A 17,802-nucleotide genomic window follows, 5' to 3' on the forward strand; every position below is an offset into this window, starting at 1 on the left:
CAACAACAACAGCAACAACAACATCGTTATGCATTGGATTTTCTAAATGAATCCCACACATCTCCATGTTTTACCTCTTTTAGAGTGACTAAATGGAACTTTTCTTTGGGTAACTGAAAGTCATCACTTAAGATTCAGAATCATCATTATTATTGTTGTTGTTAGGTTCTGTTGAGTTGAGTACAACATAGCGACCCTATGGACAAAAGATCTGAACAGTTTTCTATCCTGTGTCATCCTCATAGTTTCAGACACACAAGAGTCCATTGTGGTAGTCACCCTGTTAGTCCACCTGGTTGAGGGTCTTTCTCTCCTTTGCTAACCCTCCAGCTTTGCTAGCATCATGTCCCTCTCTAAGGAATAACACCAAATAACATACCCAAAGTATGTGAGGTGAAGCCTCCTCCTTTCTGTCTCTAAGGGAATTTCAATGGGAAAATCTGCAGTTAGGGACCTCTCCAAATTATTGAGGTGTATTGATGTCAATTTGAAGACTAAGGTGCATCTGATTCAGACTATAGTCTTTACAATCACTTGCTATGCATCTGAGAGCTGGACAATTAATAAGAATGAGAGAAAAAGAATTGACACCTTTAAGCTTCAGTGTTGAACAAGAGCACTGAACATCCCATTGAGAGCCAAAAAATGAACAGATATGCCTCAGAGAGGGTGCAGCCAGAATGCTTTTTGGAAGCAAGAATAACCATTATGACCATTAAAAATGGAAGCAAGACATTTTGATCCAAAATGTATGTGGAAAAACTGATCCATAGACCTAGAAATGACACAATTGACGGAATTAAAAGGTAGAGTGACTCAAATGTCTATTGTTAGGTGCTTTCAGGTTGAATATGACTCATAGTGACCCTAAAACAACAGATCTGAACCCTGCCCTATCCTGTGCCAACTTCACAATCTCTGATATAATCGAGCACATTGCTGTAGTCACTGAGCCAATCCACTTGGCTGAGGGTCTTCTCCTTCACCGTTCCCCCCACCTTTTCAAGTATAATGACCCTCTCCAAGGACTCGCATATCTTAGCAACACACACAAAGTATGCCAGATGAATCTTCGCCATGCTTACCTCTAGGAAGTACTCTGACTGCGCTTTCTCCAAGATATATCTGTGTATTCTTTTGGCTTTCATAGGATATTAAGTACTCTTCTTCAACACCACAGTTCAAAGATGTCAATTTTTCTTCTATTATCCTTATTTACTGTCTGCTTCTTGGTAGCAGAGCAAGTGATTGAAAAGACATAGCAATTGAAACTATTAAAAATCAAATGTAGACATTTAAAGACAGGAAAAAGTATAAATAGAGCATCACTGAGCTGTAAGTCATGGCCTGTAATATATATAATTTGTATTCCAGAAGGATAGATGTTAACGAATTAAGGCAGGAAAAACTCTGAAGAAATGATGTTTCAATGTTTTTGTCTACTTTTCATGATATCTGTAGACCCATGGTTGCAAGAAGCTAGGAGACACAAACAGAAAATTATGAAGGAACACTATAATGCTATTATGATGCTTAAAAATATATGATAAAGAGGAAATCTTAAAAGTAGACACATAAGATCAATAATATTAAAATAGAAAACTAGTAAGATCTGTATAAAAACCCATAAAGGGAAGGGGGCAAAACAGCAGAAAATGGGAAGGATAGTAGAGTTTAGTGGGTGGGTTGCAGGAGTGAAGGAATAAAAATTATTCAATGGGGACTTGAGAAGAAGACATACATCAATGATGATTAATTTTATAAAACACAATGTATATGAATAATTATATGAAACACAATGTCAATGAAGGAATTTGTGAAACACAGTGTACATGAATGAAACAATATATATGAATTTTGTATTTAAATGAATTTAAACTTTTAAACGAAGGTAGACAGGATAAGGTACGTTACTTGTAAAAGAATAAATGTAAGAATTATAGCAGACATCTCCTTGGAGACACAACAACCCAGAAGAGAGTGAAAGAAGAAACAACCAAACCAAACCAAACCAAATCTTTTAACTTAGGCTCAGGAAAAATATATTTAAACAAATAAGCTTGAATATTTGCACATGCACAATAATTCATCACCAACAAACCAGTTAAAATCCTTTAGTGAAAGGATGATAATATCAGAAGAATATTTCAATCTAGTTAAAGGAATAGAGAATATTAGAACCACTAAATATGTGAGAAGATATAAAAGGCTCCTTTACTTTTTAAAAGATATAATGTGGGTGGGTTCAACTTGTTAAAAAAGAAAATAATCTTGTGCTGCAAACCCAAAGGTACATAGTTTGAATCCATCAACTTCTCTGTGGGAAAAAGATGAGTACTCTCTTAACTCATGCAATTTATTGCCTCTCAAAACCTGTTGGGAGCATAGGCTATGGATTGGTTCCAACTTGACCAATTCAACAACAACATATTACAATGAATCAAAATATAACTTTGTTCTAAGTAGTATAGGTAAAATAGTAATAAGATGTTATTAAGATGGTATTAAGAGGTAGGTTGTTGTTGCTGGTGCCAAGAAGTTTAGTGAGACTCCTAACAGTCTTACATACAACAGAACAAAAGCATTCTCAATCCTGTGCCACCCTCACAACCTCTGTTGTGCTTGGGCATGTTGCTGTAGCAACTATGTCAGGTTATCTTGTCAATAGTCTTACTCTTTTACCCTGACTGTGCTTTTCCAAGCATGATGTCTTTCTCCAGGGACAGGCCCCTTTTGATAATATGCACAAAGTATATGAGACAATCTCATAATCCTTGCTTCTATACGGAGCATTCTGACTGCCCTTTCTTCAACACAGATTTGTTTATTCTTTTGAAATTCCATAGTATGTTCTTCACTAACTCTACAATTCAAAGGCCTTGATTTTTTTATTAGACTTCTTTATTCATTAGCCAACTTTTAGATGCATGGGAAACAACTGAAAACACTATGGCTTGGCTCAGGTGTATCTTAATCTTGAAACTGACATCCTGCTCTTTAGCACTTTAAAGAGGTCATTGACAACATATTTTCCTGTTGAAACATTTTGTTTGACTTCTTGACTGCTACTTCTGTGGGTGTTGACATGTATGTAAAGAAGAATATGACATCAGAATTGGAGGTAAACTCATGATCAACCAACCAGCAATATGCAGACGACACAACCTTGCTTACAGAAAAGGAAGAAAATAGGAAGTATTTACTAATTAAGCTGAAAGTATGGATTATACCTAAATGGGTTGTTTTGTCATATGTTGTTGAGTCAGAACCCACCCATAGCTGATTCCCCAGTGGGTTTTCTGAGGCAGTTAATTGCATAGGAGGAGATTGCCCATCTTCTCCCATGGGGTTGCTGGTGGATTTGAACTGCATGCTTTTTGTATTGCAACAGAGGTTCTTACCACTAAGCCACTAGAACTCCCTTACCTAAACATAAAGAAAAGTTCTTGTAAGTGAACCATTAATAAAATCATAATAAACTGAGTAAAAATTGAAGTTGTCAAGAATTTAATTTTCCTTGGATCAGTAGAGTAAGGAGTGAAATTTACCTCTGTATTAAGAAGCCAGAGTGCTTTTCTATTTCAGTCCCATAGTTATATTCTGTAGGTTTATGACTTTCAGTTTGCTTACTATCCTGTTTCTGTATTGCTATGCTACAAATAAGCAAATGACTCAAGTTCTGTAAATTGTGTTTAAATGAGAAATAGTCATTCACTTAAGAGTTTCATTGTCTCCGGAAGATAAATAAAATGAGTGCATTTTTCCTTCAAGGTGAAGGTTAGGATTTAGAGCAGGAATTGGTAGAGTGTAGCTTATAGGTAAGTACATTTTTTTAAAAATTACATTTTATTGGAAAATAGCCATGCTTTTATGTAAATGCATAACAAAATAGCTGGGGTTTGGTATGTGGGTGTTAAAATGGCAGAGTTGAATAGATGTGATAGAAGCGATATGGTCCTATAAGAGCAAATGCGATGTGTGGAAGGCTGAGTCTGACTTCCATCAGCTTCACAAAGGGGAACTCTTCTCTTAAACAACATCTGTGGTACCAAACAAATAACTATAAGATCAGACATGCTTCTCCTCCCCATCCCACTCTGCTCCTCACACCTACTTCTTCTAACCAATAAGTCTGATGTTTGTTGCCAATTGGTTCACAGACTTGACTTCACTCACATTATAAATAGGCTGGGGGTGGGGTGGGGCATAGAGAAGGCAAATGATAGCTCAGAGTGAAAATACAAGCTTTTCTGAATAGCAAAAGTAACAAAAAGACACAATCCCTCAATTAGTTCAGAAAGTTTCTCAATCAACAAATGAAAGTCCAGGTTGGTTCAGTAACACATATACAAGAAGCCTCTGTTTTGCTTACTCTCCAGCAAGCTTTGTTTCATAGCACTCACAAGTCAACTCTTCCTCCAAGTAAAACCTTTAATTCTGTCTCTGTCTTCAGGGTTCTGCCAGACTATGACTTGCCACAGTTTCTCTCCAGTCTGGTTAGCTCTGTCTGTCCAGGTCTCTCTGTCTCTCTGTCTCTCTGTCTCTCTCTCTCTCTCTCTCTCTCTCTCTCTCTCTTTCTGTCAGGTGCTGATCAACAAGTGAACAATATATCTGTTGAGGCAGCTGGAGACCATACTTCCTGGGTGAGGGGCACAGAGGGTAAGGCAATAGATACAAATACCATTTTCAAAAGTCCTTACAACATAGTTCTCAAACTCTCAATTTACTATCTAAACCTTTGTAGAAGTTTCTCAATTTTGTTCCTTAGCTTTAAGGTTTGGAAGATTACAATATAAATAAGATGCTATTATAGGGAGCTCTGGTATACTAGAGGTAAAGAATTTTGCTGCCAACTTTAAAGTGGGTGATTAAAATCCACCAGCTTCTCTGTGGGAGAAAGATGGGAACTTTCCTCCTGTTTTATTTACAGGCTCTAAAAACCATTTTCTATACAAGGGGCTTCACATCCACAGCTGATTGTAAATGAGATCAGAAACAGTTAATCAGCTTCCCATCCACAGCTGATTGTAAATGAAATCAGAGTCAGTTAATCAGCTTATAGTTGATTGTCAACACAATCAGAAGCACCCAAACAATTTATCTCCAGTTTTCAAGTAAATAAAAAACACCCTCCAAGATCCACCTCCAAGCTAAAGGCTCATTCATCCTCAGGCAAGACCCAACTGACTTTTAAATACAAAGGCCTAGTCACCAGATCCTATTTGCCTGCCCAAAAGGCTTCCCACCCACAGCTGATTGTAAATGAGATCAGAAACAGTTAATCAGCTTATTCGTAATTAGATGCACCCAAATCACCCCAAGCTTTCAAGTAAACAAAAAACACCCTCCAGGATCCTTTTAAAAGTTCAGTTAAAAAAAAATTTAAAAAAAAAGTTCAGTTAAGAAAGAAAGATATTCAAACAGCCAACAGACATGTGAAGAAATGCTTCAAATCACTGGCAATAAGAGAGATGCAAATTAAAACCACAATGAGATACCATCTCATCTCAGTAGCAGTGGCAAAGTCTAATAAATGTTGGAGAGTAAGTGGCAAGATAGGAACTCTTTTAAATAGTTGGTGGGATTGTAAATTGGTACAACCACTATGGAAGGCAGTTTGGTGCTTTCTTAATAGGTGAACACAGACATTCCATATGACCCAGCTATTATTACATTGCTTGGAATATACCCCTAGAAAAAGAGAACTGAAGCTCAAATGGAGACTTGTACACCAATGCTCATAGCAGTGTTATTCACCATTGCAAGAACGTGGAAACAGCCCAGATGTCCAACCACAAACGAATGGATTGAGAAGTTGTGGTACGGCTGCACAATTGAATGCTATGTAGCACACAGGATCAATGATTTTGTAAATTACTACTTAACTTGGGAGGTACTGGAGAGCATGAACTAACTAAATGAACTAACTCAAGCGCATAAAGACAAACACTGTATAAAACCTTTATTGTAGAATGAGTATGAAGATCCAACGGGGCAGAGTGTGGAAGCAGAGGGGTGAGGTTGGGCAGGGAGAGGGACTGTTCATCATAGGATCACACGATTTGATATGTGTGTGTGTATGGAAATGGGAAATATCTTGTATGAAAAAAATATATTTGAACTTTGTAAATAAATCAGTATAAAATGAAAAATAAAAAAAATTTAAAAAGGAGTTTTCACTTGAGAGAGAAAGAGAGAACCTAAATCTATTAATATCAAAATATATTTTGAATACATTATACTTGGTTGAGAAGTATTTGACCTTTTTATAGTGCAAGAATTTATTCAACTTGTCTATGTTGGTGGCTTAGTGGTAAGAGGCTGTGTTGCAATCCTGAGGGTATGTGGTTCAAATTCACCAACTCCTCTCGGGGAGAAAGGAGGGGCAATATACTCTGGCATGATTAACTTCCTCTGGAAACACACTGGAGGGCCAGCTAAAGGTTGGCTCTGAATCAACAATACACAACAGCAACAGGAACAATGTTGGCTCGGAAGTAAGCAGCCTGCAATGTTTTGGTGATATTAAAAGGAAGTAAAAATGTGATTTTCTAGCAATATTGCATGGAATTCCTTACCATGGTATTTGTTGCTCTAGTGTTAACAGTGTATAATGATTTAAAATTATATACTTTACTGTTGTGTTCTGTAGAATATTGTTTAAGCAATGTTGCCAGTTGGTAGCTATTTTTTCTCACATACTTGCCCAATATAAATGCCTCTGTTGTTTCTTTTCTCACATTTGTCTGTTTATGTTTTTTTGCGAAAATTTTTGTTCTTAGTTTTCCAACACTGTTATTCAGGAGAATAGTATGCGACAGAAGACTCTGAACTTGAATTTAATTCTGACACTGCTATCTGGCTAAAGAAAATCCTCACAGAAGTTATGTTGCTAAATTTAGTCTTCATTTACTTGCCTTTAACATAGTTGTTGTTCTTGTTGCATATTGCTCTGTCAGAAATGACTCAGAGCAGATTTGCAGAGGCAGTTTAATAGCTTGAGTAGAGATTGCTCATCTTTCTCTGAAGGAGCAGCTTGTGGATTAGAACCGCATGCTTTTGTGTTCGCAGCACGGTGCCTTATCAAGGCACTAGAGGCTCTGCTTACCACACAACGAAGAACAAATATGAGAAGGATCAGAAGAAAGGACTCTACAAAATAAATACTATTACCTATATTGTTAATAATGTTCTTGATTTGGCCCAGTTTCACGTATCTATGGAACAGAAAGCAAAATGGATTCTGCTAGGCTAAAATTTTTGACTGTGCTGGAAATGAGTCTAGGAGTCTGTAGAAATTTGGGTGAGAAAGCTTCTTCAGCAGCATATGTATTCTTTGGGTGTCTGCTTTAATATTCGCTTCTCTAATATGGACTGAGGCTCAATGTCAAGAAGACAAAGATTCTCACCACTGGACCAATTGGTAGCATCAGGATGGATGGGGAAGAGATTGAGATTGTTCACAGCTTCAGTTTGCTCGGCTCCACGGTCAACACTCTTGGCACCAGTAGCCAGGAAATAAAAAAACGTATTGCGATGGGAAAGTCTGCTGTTAGGGACCTCCCTAAAGTACTCAAAAGCAATGGTGTCTCTCTGGAGACTAACATGTGCCTGATACAGGGCATGGTCACTTGTTATGCATCAAAGAGTTGGACAATGACTAGGGAAGATAGTAGGAGAATTGATGCCTTTGAGCTGTGGTCTGGAGTACAGTATTGAATGTACCCTGGACTGCCAAAAAAATAAACAGATTCATCCTGGAGAGGGTTAAACCAAGCTACTCCTTGGAGGCAAGGATTCTGGGGCTTCGTCTGACATACTTTGGACATGTTGCAAGGAGAGACAGGTTCTTGGAGAGGGACATCATGCTTGGGAGGGTGGAGGGACAGCGCAGATGGGGAAGACTCTCTATGAGGTGGATTGATTCAGTGACTGGGGTAATCGGGATGGGTGTGTCAGAGGCAGTGCAATCGGAGCAGGATAGAGCAGTGTTTAGGGCTGTGGTACATAGGGTCGCTATGAGTTGCAAATGACTCGACGGCACATAACGACAATAACAACAATAATGTGAAAGTTCATGCTTAGTGCAGAGCATCTGGAAAATATTCAAAGGAGAAAGAAAAATAACCTTGGCGGGGGGGGGAAAGGTATTGCCTAGGAAGTACAAAATCTAAATTGAAGCAGTTATTGTTGGTCTATTTGAGCCACAGTTCTTTGAATGCATTCTGTGTGGACAAGAAGGTTGCTGATTTTTTTTAAAAGGTAAAATAAAAACAGTTTCTTTTAATGAAAATAGTCTCTAGTCCTGCAGAAATCAGAAACCCCCTGTAGTGAAGAATTAGAGTAGAATTACTGAAGGTTGTCAAAGACATCTGTGGCTCCGTTTTGGTTTGAACTGAGCCTATGAAGAAAACCAACACTCCACACAGTGCAAGACACCTATGTTTGTACAACATGGCACCATTTCCATAACTCAGGAGAATGCTAATGATGTTGTTTTGATTTACAATTACTTTGAACATTTATCCCAATGATCCTATTGCTTTCAGGTGATTTCAAACACTTTAACTAGAACACTTAGATCTATTTTGCCTAGGTAATCGGTTGTTTTAGGTATTCTTATTTTCAGAAATGCTATTTAAAATTTATGAACATGAATTTTAATTTAGGGAGCATTGACACCTAAAAACACAGTTAACAGTTAAGTTATGCTCTATAAAGTTGCTGTGAACATTGAATTAACAAATATAGAGCCATTGCTTCTGTGGAAAAGATAGGATTATTTAACTGTCAACATCTCTGATCACAACATTTTCATCAACTATTCAATTGTTTATGTGTTTCTAAAGGCACCTTGTTGTTAGGTGCTGGGGAGCCAGCTCTCATTCATAGTGACACTACTCAGAACAGAATGAGACCTTGACCAGACAGGAAGCCACTTCATCAAGTTTGCTGTGCTTGAGCCCATAATTGTGGCAATTTGTCCTGTTGAGAGTTTTCCTCGTTTTCACTGCCCTTCGGTTTTATCAGGCATAATGTTCTCCAGGAATCTTTCCATCCTGGTAATTCGCTTTAGGTAAGTGAGACAAAGTTTCTCTATCTTTGCTTTTAAAGAGCATTCTGGCTGTGCTTCATCCAAGACAGATTTGTTCATTCTTCTGTCAGTCCATGCTATGTTCACTATGCTTTGCCAACATAATCATTCAAATACTTTAATTCTTCTTCATTCTTTCTTTTACATAGTTCAGGCTTTATATGCAATCTATCAGGCATGCTTAGTCACCAAAATTCTCTATTTGCTTTCTAACATTTCAAATAAATATTTTTTAAAAAAATATTTTATATTGGTCTGTTTACAAAGTCCAAAGTTCATATGCATTGTGTTTCACACTATTATTAATTCACATTGTGCTTCATACGATCATTCTCATTGATTATGTTTTGAAAAATTAATCTTCATTGGACTGTGCCCACCACTACCCTGTCCTTTTAGGTTCCCCTCACATCTTTCCCATTTCCTTTACCATCTCCCTCCTCCCTCCACCCAGCAAATTGTGCAACTTTGTGATTTCACCCCTACCCTTCCTCACCCCGGTGCTCCCACCCCTTCCCTCCTTCGATCCCCATGCATTTTACTAGTTATTCGTCTCATTTTATAATATTGGCATTATACAGTATTTGTCCTCACAAGTTTGAGTTATTTCACTTGACAAAATGCTCTCCAGTTCCAGTATCTCTCAAATTGTGTAGTATTTTTTAAAGATCATTTCTCCTGAGTGCTGCATAGTATTCCATTGTGTGAATGTACCACACTTTTCCAATCCATTCCGTTTTGGTTGGACATTTATATTGTTTCTCCTGCTTCAACCTATTTGTCCTATACAATACAGCCTTCAATATCTTGATTGATGTTTGCATGCGTGTTGATTGTGGATCCAAGTAAAATGAAATTTCTGACAACTTTAACTTTCAATTTCTTATGATGTGGCTTGTTGGTCCAGATGTGAGAGTTTTTATTTTTATGTTGAGAAGTAATACACAGGCTGAAGGCTGTGGTCTTTTATCTTTATGGGAGATTGACCTCTTTATTTTCAGAAAACAAAATTGTGTCACTTGCATATTGCAGGGTGTCAATTAATTTTCCTCCAATCTTAATGCTACATTCTTCTTGAGAAAGCCCAGTTTCTCCGATTATTTGCTCAGCATACTAATGTGGTGGAAGTATACAATCTTGATGTGATGCACACTTTTTTTCTGATTTTAAATCACATGACTCATAGCAATCCTATGAACAACAGATCTGAACCCTTACCGATCCTGTACCATCCTCATAATTTCTGACACACTTGAGCCCATTGCTGCAGTCACTGTGTCAATTCATATTGTCAAGGGCCTTCCCCTATTTCATTGCCTCTCTCCAAGGAATAGCCTTTTGGTAGTATCATGCCCAAAGTATGTGAGATGAAGCTTTGTCATATTTGTCTCCATGGAACATCCTGGCCATACTTTCTTCAAGGCACATAATGCATTTTATTTTGGATGTCTATGAGATATCTAGTACTCTTCTCCAACACCACAGCTCAAACCCATCAATTCTTCTGCTGTCATCCTTATTCACTGATCAGTTCTCAGATGCATAGCAGGTGATTGAAAAGACTATGACCTGAATCAGGTGTACCTTAGTCTTCAAACTAAAGTATATCATTATTCCTTAATAATTTGGAGAGGCTCCTGACTACAGACTTTCCTAGGACAGTATTTCTCCTGATCTGACTGCTACTACCAAGGGGTTGATTGTGGATGCAGGTTAGAGGAAATAGTTGGCAACTGCAATTTTTCTCCATCTATCATGATGTTGCTTTATATCAATGGTAAGAATTTTTGTCTTTTTGATGTTGCAATGCAGTCTGTATTGAAGGCAATAGTCTTTGATTTTCTGCAACAAACATTTCAAGTCCTCCTCACTTTCAGCAAGTTAATGTTATCTACACAGTACAGGTTGTTGATAAGTCTTCCAATCTTCATCACAAATTCTTCTTCATAGAGTCCAGCTTCTCCAATGATTGGCTCAGCATAAAGATAGCCGTTGCTATATGACATTGAGTTGACTCTGACTCATAGTGACTCTATGTACAACAGCTCTGAACCCTGCTCTATCTTGAGCCAATTTCATCACCTCTGACACACCTACTCCCATTACCCCAGTCATATTATCCAGGGTCTTCCTCTCTTGGCACTGTCACTCCACTCTCCCAAACATGATAACCCTCTCCAAGGACTGGTCTCTCCTTGTAACACGCCCAAAGTATGTCAGACAGAGCTTCAAAATCATAGCCTCCAAGAAGCATCTTGGTTTCACTCTCTCTAGGACAGACCTGTTTGTTCACTTAGCAGTGCACAGAATATTTAAAAATTTTCTCCAGCACCATAACTCAAAGGCATCAATTATCCCATTTGAACTAGTGTCTCATTGTGTGTGACTAAATGTTCTGTAATTTCGGTTTTCTACCCTGTTACTCTAAACTCTAGGACAAATTCTAATCTATTTTTCATAAGACATAGTTGAGATGATGGCATTTAACAACAGCAACAAAACTATTATGCTATTCATAACGTGTTATGACCCACAGGGTCATATACTTTTGTATAGTTAATAAAGAATCTTATTTAACATACAATGTTGATTTATTATTTGCATACCCTCATGCCTAAGAACAGCACTGTAGTCTATGCTTGGATGAAATAAATCTAACAAGTTTTTCTACAAGGCATATCACTGTTTGCTTGTGCTTAGGAATATTAATATGTAATATGCTTGGGGACAACCTCAAACAGTGAAAATATCTAGAAAAATGTGAAAAAGTAGCATTTGAAAAACAAATTAGACCACAAAAGGATGCTAGTTTACAATGTGAAAGTTAAAGCAGGAAGCCAGAGCATCAACTTGTTCAACTTAACTCAGGACTGTGGAAATCAAGCTATTCAAATTTTCATCACTTGTTGCGTGTCTGTGAATGATTGATTTTCAGTGAATATTGATTTTAAGTTTGCGAATCCATTTTAGGAAGTGTGTGAACTTACAAATGTGAATTTATGGATAATAAGAATTCTCTATTGATGACGTGTTTTTTGTGTTTTGATGATTTCCTATTCTGGAAAGGGCGTGGGCTTACATTTTAAGAAGTCTGGATTATCTGTTGTAAAACAGGACTGACATCAGGGTTGAGGGGAGACTGAGAAAGATGGGATAAATAATGTATACTGCATTGAAACAGATGAGGGAGAAAACTGTTTAAAAGGGATATGTGATTAGGTATTACTGTCATGACAGGAGTCCAGAGTGAAGGCTGCATAGTGGAGTGGACCAGGAGGGAGGGATGGTAAAACAATTTTTTTTTTTTTTTTTTTTTTTTTTTACTTTTCAAAGAGAAGAATGTACGGCGGGGCAGTGGGCAGGGAGAAAAGTGCAACAATGAATGAATGGAAATCCAAAGTCTCTGTAAATTTTCATTAAAATGAATATTAATTAAAAAATAGAAAAAAAAAGTCTGGGCTAGAAAAGAGAGAGTTAAATGTATAGAAGAGAACAATGAAAAGCCTAAGTTTAATAGGAGAGAAAAAGCAGGGAAGGTGATAGCAAAATGGGAGGTTATATTTAGAGAGGTGAATTTCAAGATAGCAGTTCTTGAAAAGAAGGCCACCTGGGTGATACTGTTATCAAGGAAGCTACTGAGTGATCAAGAAGAAAGATATAGAAACTTTCTTGGAAGATTGTAATTTTGTTGAGTTGTGCCTAACCCAAAATTTCTGGCAATGTCCAAAAGATGAAGGGGTGTGTTTTAAAAAGCATTTGTAAAATGCTAAGCCCAACATTTATTTTTAAACATTGTCTTGAAGTCAGAGAGAGATTAACACAACCAATTTAAATTCTTTTAGGGAACATATTTGGTATCTGCCTTTTGCTGTATAGCCTCCATTAAAAGTAGAAGCAAGAAGAACTATATAATTGAAATGTCAATTGTGGCATTGAGTAATTTTTAAGTGAATGCAGTTTTCAATTATAGGAGAAACCCTTATATACCTTTTCTGTGAGAGACCCTGCCTTGAACAAAGAGAACATAATTTGAGAAATTAGTGGCTATTTCAGGAGATTAAGGAAACTGTCATGTGTACTCATTTTGTTCATGTGTTTTAAAGTAGGGTTGCAAGCATATGCTTGGACTAAAACTGGTATATTCATTCTGTCAATTGTGAAAAAAGCAACAGAAAAAGTGAAGCTTAATGTCAGCTATTTCACTAGATTAAAAAATGTGCTTTTACTGAGCTTTTACAGATTAGTTTTCAAGTCAATAATTTGTACATTAAGGTTTCCATGACTTGTGTACATTCTCCACATCTCCCCCTGGGTTCCTCTTCTCTTTTGTCTACTGCTTCCTGAATGTTCATGTTCATTTTTCCTTTAGGGAAATGTTGTCTGTTGCCTTTTTTTTTTAAAAAAAAATTAGATTACTGCTTTAAGAGATGCTATTGTTTATTTTAGAGAGCTCTGGGAGGGCTAGTGATTAAGAGGTTATACTGCTAACCCCAAAGCAGCTAGTTTGATTCCCCGAGCAGCTCCACAGAAGAAAGAAGGGGAGTCTCCTTCCTTGCAATTTATAGCCTTCGAAAATCCCCTGGAGGGTCAATATTCATCAGTTCCAACTTAAAATAACGTATCATTGTTGTTATGTGCTGTCGAGTTGTCTATGACTCATAGTCATAGGGTCTGTGACCCTATGAACAATAGCTCTGAACTATGCCGAATTCTAAACCAATCTCACAGTCTCCAACAGACTTGTCCCCATTACCACGGTCATTGTGTCAATCCACCTCATCCAGGGTCTTCCTCTCCTATGTTGAACCTTACTCTCTCAGGCATGATGTTCTTCTCCAAGGACTCGACCCTTCTGGCAACATGACCCAAGTATGTGAGGTGGAATTTAAAAATCTTTGCTAACAAAGAGCAACCTGGTTTTACTCTCTCTAGAACAGACCTGTTTGCACTCTTGGCAGTCTATTACATATTTAATATTCTTGTTCAGCACCACAGCTCAAAGGCATAAATACTTCTTCTATCATTCTTAGTCATTGTCCAGCTCTCTGATGCCTAACAAGTAATTGCAAAGACTGAATCAGGTGCACCTTAGTGTCTACACTGACATAATTGCTCTTCAGTACTCAGTAGAAATCCTTGACAACTGACTTTCTCAGTGCAACTCTTCTTTTGATTTCCTGACTTCTGGTGTCAATAGTGTTGATTGTGGATCTGAGCAAGGTGAAATTGTTAACAATCTCAATATCTTCTCCATCTATCATGATGTTGCCAATTGGCTCAGTGTTGAGAATCTTTGTTTGCTTGATGTTGACCTTCAATCCATATCGAAGACTGATGTCCTTGATCTTTTGCAGACAAAGATTCAGGTCCTCCTCAGTTTTGGTAAACAAGGTTGTGTCATCTGCATAGCACAGGTTGTTGATGGATCTTACTTCGATACTGATGCTACATTCCTCTTCATAAAGTCAAACCTCTGAAGAGCTGGAGTCAGAAATAAAAAAAAGATGAACTAGTTTGGAATTTCTCAAGCTGAAGGAAATGAAAATAAAATTCAAGTCTTGAGTTTGAATTTTAAAAGATAATATGGGAAGAATATTGAATGATCTAGGAAACATCAAAAGAAGATGGAAGGAGTACATAGAGTCAATGTACAAAAAAGAATTTGCCAACACAGAAACAATATATGATCAAGAAGCAATGGTGATGAAGGAGAAAGTTCAAGCTACTCTAAAGGAACTGGCAAGAAATAAGGCTGTTTTGAAGGAATTGACAAAAAAGAAATTGAGAGGATACCAATGGACATATTTCAACAGACAGATGCAGACCTGGACAATGCTTATCAGGTTGTGCTAAGAAATCTGGTCAACTGACTGGAAGAGATCCATATTTATTCCCATTCCAAAAAAAGGTGGTCCAACTGAATGTGAACATTTTCAAACAGTATTGAGTTATAGTATTGGATAAGAGCACTGAATATTCCACAGACTGCCAAAAGAACAAAGAAATATGTCTTGGAGAGAGTGCAGCCCGAGTGCTCTTTGGAGGCAAGGATGAAGAGGCTTCACTTCACATACTTTGGGCATGTTGCTAGGAGGGGATATTTTTTGGAGAGAGACAGGATACTTGGAAGGGTGGAGGGTAAATGAAAGAGAGGTAGACCCTCAACCAGATGGATTAACACGGTAACTTCCACAATGAGCTATAGTGTGTCAGGAAGTGAGAATTTGGCACAGGACAGGACAAGGTTCAGATCTGTTGTTCACAGGGTTGGTGTGAGTCGTACTTGACACCACGGCACTTAAGAACAACAACAAGAAGAATCACTAATATCACATGTAAGTAAAATATTGTTGAAGATTATCCATAGGTTCTGCTGTTCACGTGGTTGGTGTGAGTCATTCTCGACAACATGACACCTAACAACAACAACAACAATCACTAATATCACATGCAAGCAAAATACTGTTGAAAATTATAAAAACAACAACCCAAAACACAACTGAAACAGTACATTAACAGAGAACTGACAGAAATACAAGCTAGATTTAGAAGAGGGGGTACCACTAAGGACTTCATTGCCAATGTCAGATGGATCTTGGCTGAAAGCATAGAGTACCTGGACAATGTCTATTCGCGTTTTATTGACTGTCCAGAGGCAGTCAATAAATTGTGGATCACAACAAATTGTGACTAACCTTTAAAACAATGGGAATCTGAGACCACTTCACTGTTCTCATGAGAAACCTACACTGAGACCAGGAAACAGTTCTCCGGACAGAGCAAGGAAACACTGCATGAGGTCATCAGGCAAGTCCATTCTCATCCCCGCCCCCCAGCATCAGCAAGTGCAACAAGCAAGACAACAACCTGACCTACAACTCAGCCTGAATCACAGCTACTCAGGCCTGTGATCCAAATAAAAAAAAAAACAAAACCAACATGTCTCAGGGATGTGTCCTTTCTCCCTAACTTTTCAACATGTTGTTATCGTTATTTAATAGGATTGTCTGCTTCCCCCCACCCTTTGTTTCCCAACCCCCTCTGGGCTGTCTGCTTTTAGACAGATGTTATTCCAGATGCATTTTCATACTTATATGTTGATTCTAGTACTGTATTTGCTGTACAATCTCTCTTATGATGATTTTTAAAATGTTTTTACATCTTTACTGATGAAATAGGAGTGGCACCCACTTCCTAAACAACATGCCTCTGCAAACTCTATGACTTTGATAAATATTGATAGTTGTGAGGGGCTTCAGGCCTTTTGCTCATAGGGTAGCTGAGTCATGCTGGACTCAAAGGCAATCAAAAACAAAACAACTTCACTTATAGTTTCATATCTTTTTTCCTATCATTCACAACTTTTTCAATACAAGTTCTTGAAAATCCATGTCAGTGTATTTCTTCTTTTTTGTCTCCAAGAATTAAGAAAAAAAGTATTTTATACTAGTTTACTTACAAAGTTCGTATACTTTGTTTGTCACACTGTATCTTCCCCGTTTCATTTACCCACCCCTCCCTCCACCCATCAAATTGGGTGATCCTATGATTAAGCCCCCCCTCGCCCCCCGTCCTCACCAATCTGCTACCCCCTCCTAGCCTTGGATCTTCATACATGTTCTACAATAATGGCTTTATATAGTATTTGTCCTTATGTTAAGAGATTTACTTTTGTTTTTCCACAATGTTTGAACCTGATTGCTGTTTAATTGTCATCTTCTAGATTTCATATATATATATATATATATATATATATATATATATATATAAATCAGGCAGCTTCTGTTGTATCTGAAAGGCAAGGTTCTAGCTTTTATTTTTATGAAAACAATATCCTGACTGTAATTTTCACCGTTAGTCTCTTTGAAGAGAATCCAGGTTGAGTTGGGTAGGTGGGTGGGTTGAACATTGGCCTGAGTGGCTCTAGTTTGAGTTGCAAGGCAGGTTGGGATCTTGCCTGAGGCACTCGCTGGTTCTGGGCAGGAGACATGCCTAATGTCCTCACTGGTCCCTGATCTGGGCTTGCCTGAGGGGCTCACTGATCTTGGGAAGTGAATTTACCTGGCTCACTAGCTGTTTCTTGGGAACAAACTTGCCTGGAATACTCACTGGTCATGAGTAGGAGACTTGGCTGGGAGCTTATTTGTCCAGGGGGATCTTCACTGGTCCCAGGTATATTTATTACGTTTCTGTTTTTCTTTGTTTTTAATTTTGTTGCATGGGTTTGTTAACTTTTTTGTTTGTTTGCTTAACTTGAAATATATTTTTATCTTCTCAAGTTTAATTCTGTCTTATCTTGCTTGGTATTGTCTTGACTTCCTTTCCATATTAAAGTTATGTATCTACTTTTCTCTCCCTTTATTTTTTTAGAATTCTTTACCTGAATTGGGTTCTGTCTGATGATACCCTTTGTTGTGATCTCAGCTTGTTTCTGATTTTGTTGTTTCACTGTTTAAAGGGCCTTTTGTGTAAGGTTCGTCTGTTTTTAACAAACTGTCTTGATTTCTGTTGATTTAAGATATCATATTTTCTCCTCATACTTGAGAGACAATTTTTATTTTATTTTTAAAAAAAATATTTTTTTCCCCATGGACTGCCAGGAGAACAAACAGTTTCATCCTGGAGAGGGTGAAAGCAGGCTGCTCCTTGGAGGCAAGGATTCTAAGGCTTTGTCTGACATATTATAGGCATGTTGCAAGAAGGGCCCA

General features: G+C 37.7%; 1 protein-coding gene across 1 annotated transcript in view; it reads left to right on the forward strand.

Annotated features, from left to right (window-relative positions):
• PDE4D (phosphodiesterase 4D, cAMP-specific) overlaps positions 1 to 17,802 on the forward strand; it is a 2,352,803-nt gene that overhangs the window by 38,856 nt on the left and 2,296,145 nt on the right. The window lies entirely within an intron of this gene.

Source organism: Elephantulus edwardii, unplaced genomic scaffold, assembly GCF_000299155.1.
Source record: "Elephantulus edwardii isolate Elephantulus edwardi_28Jun2011 unplaced genomic scaffold, EleEdw1.0 scaffold00099, whole genome shotgun sequence".
NCBI classification, from domain to species: domain Eukaryota; kingdom Metazoa; phylum Chordata; class Mammalia; order Macroscelidea; family Macroscelididae; genus Elephantulus; species Elephantulus edwardii.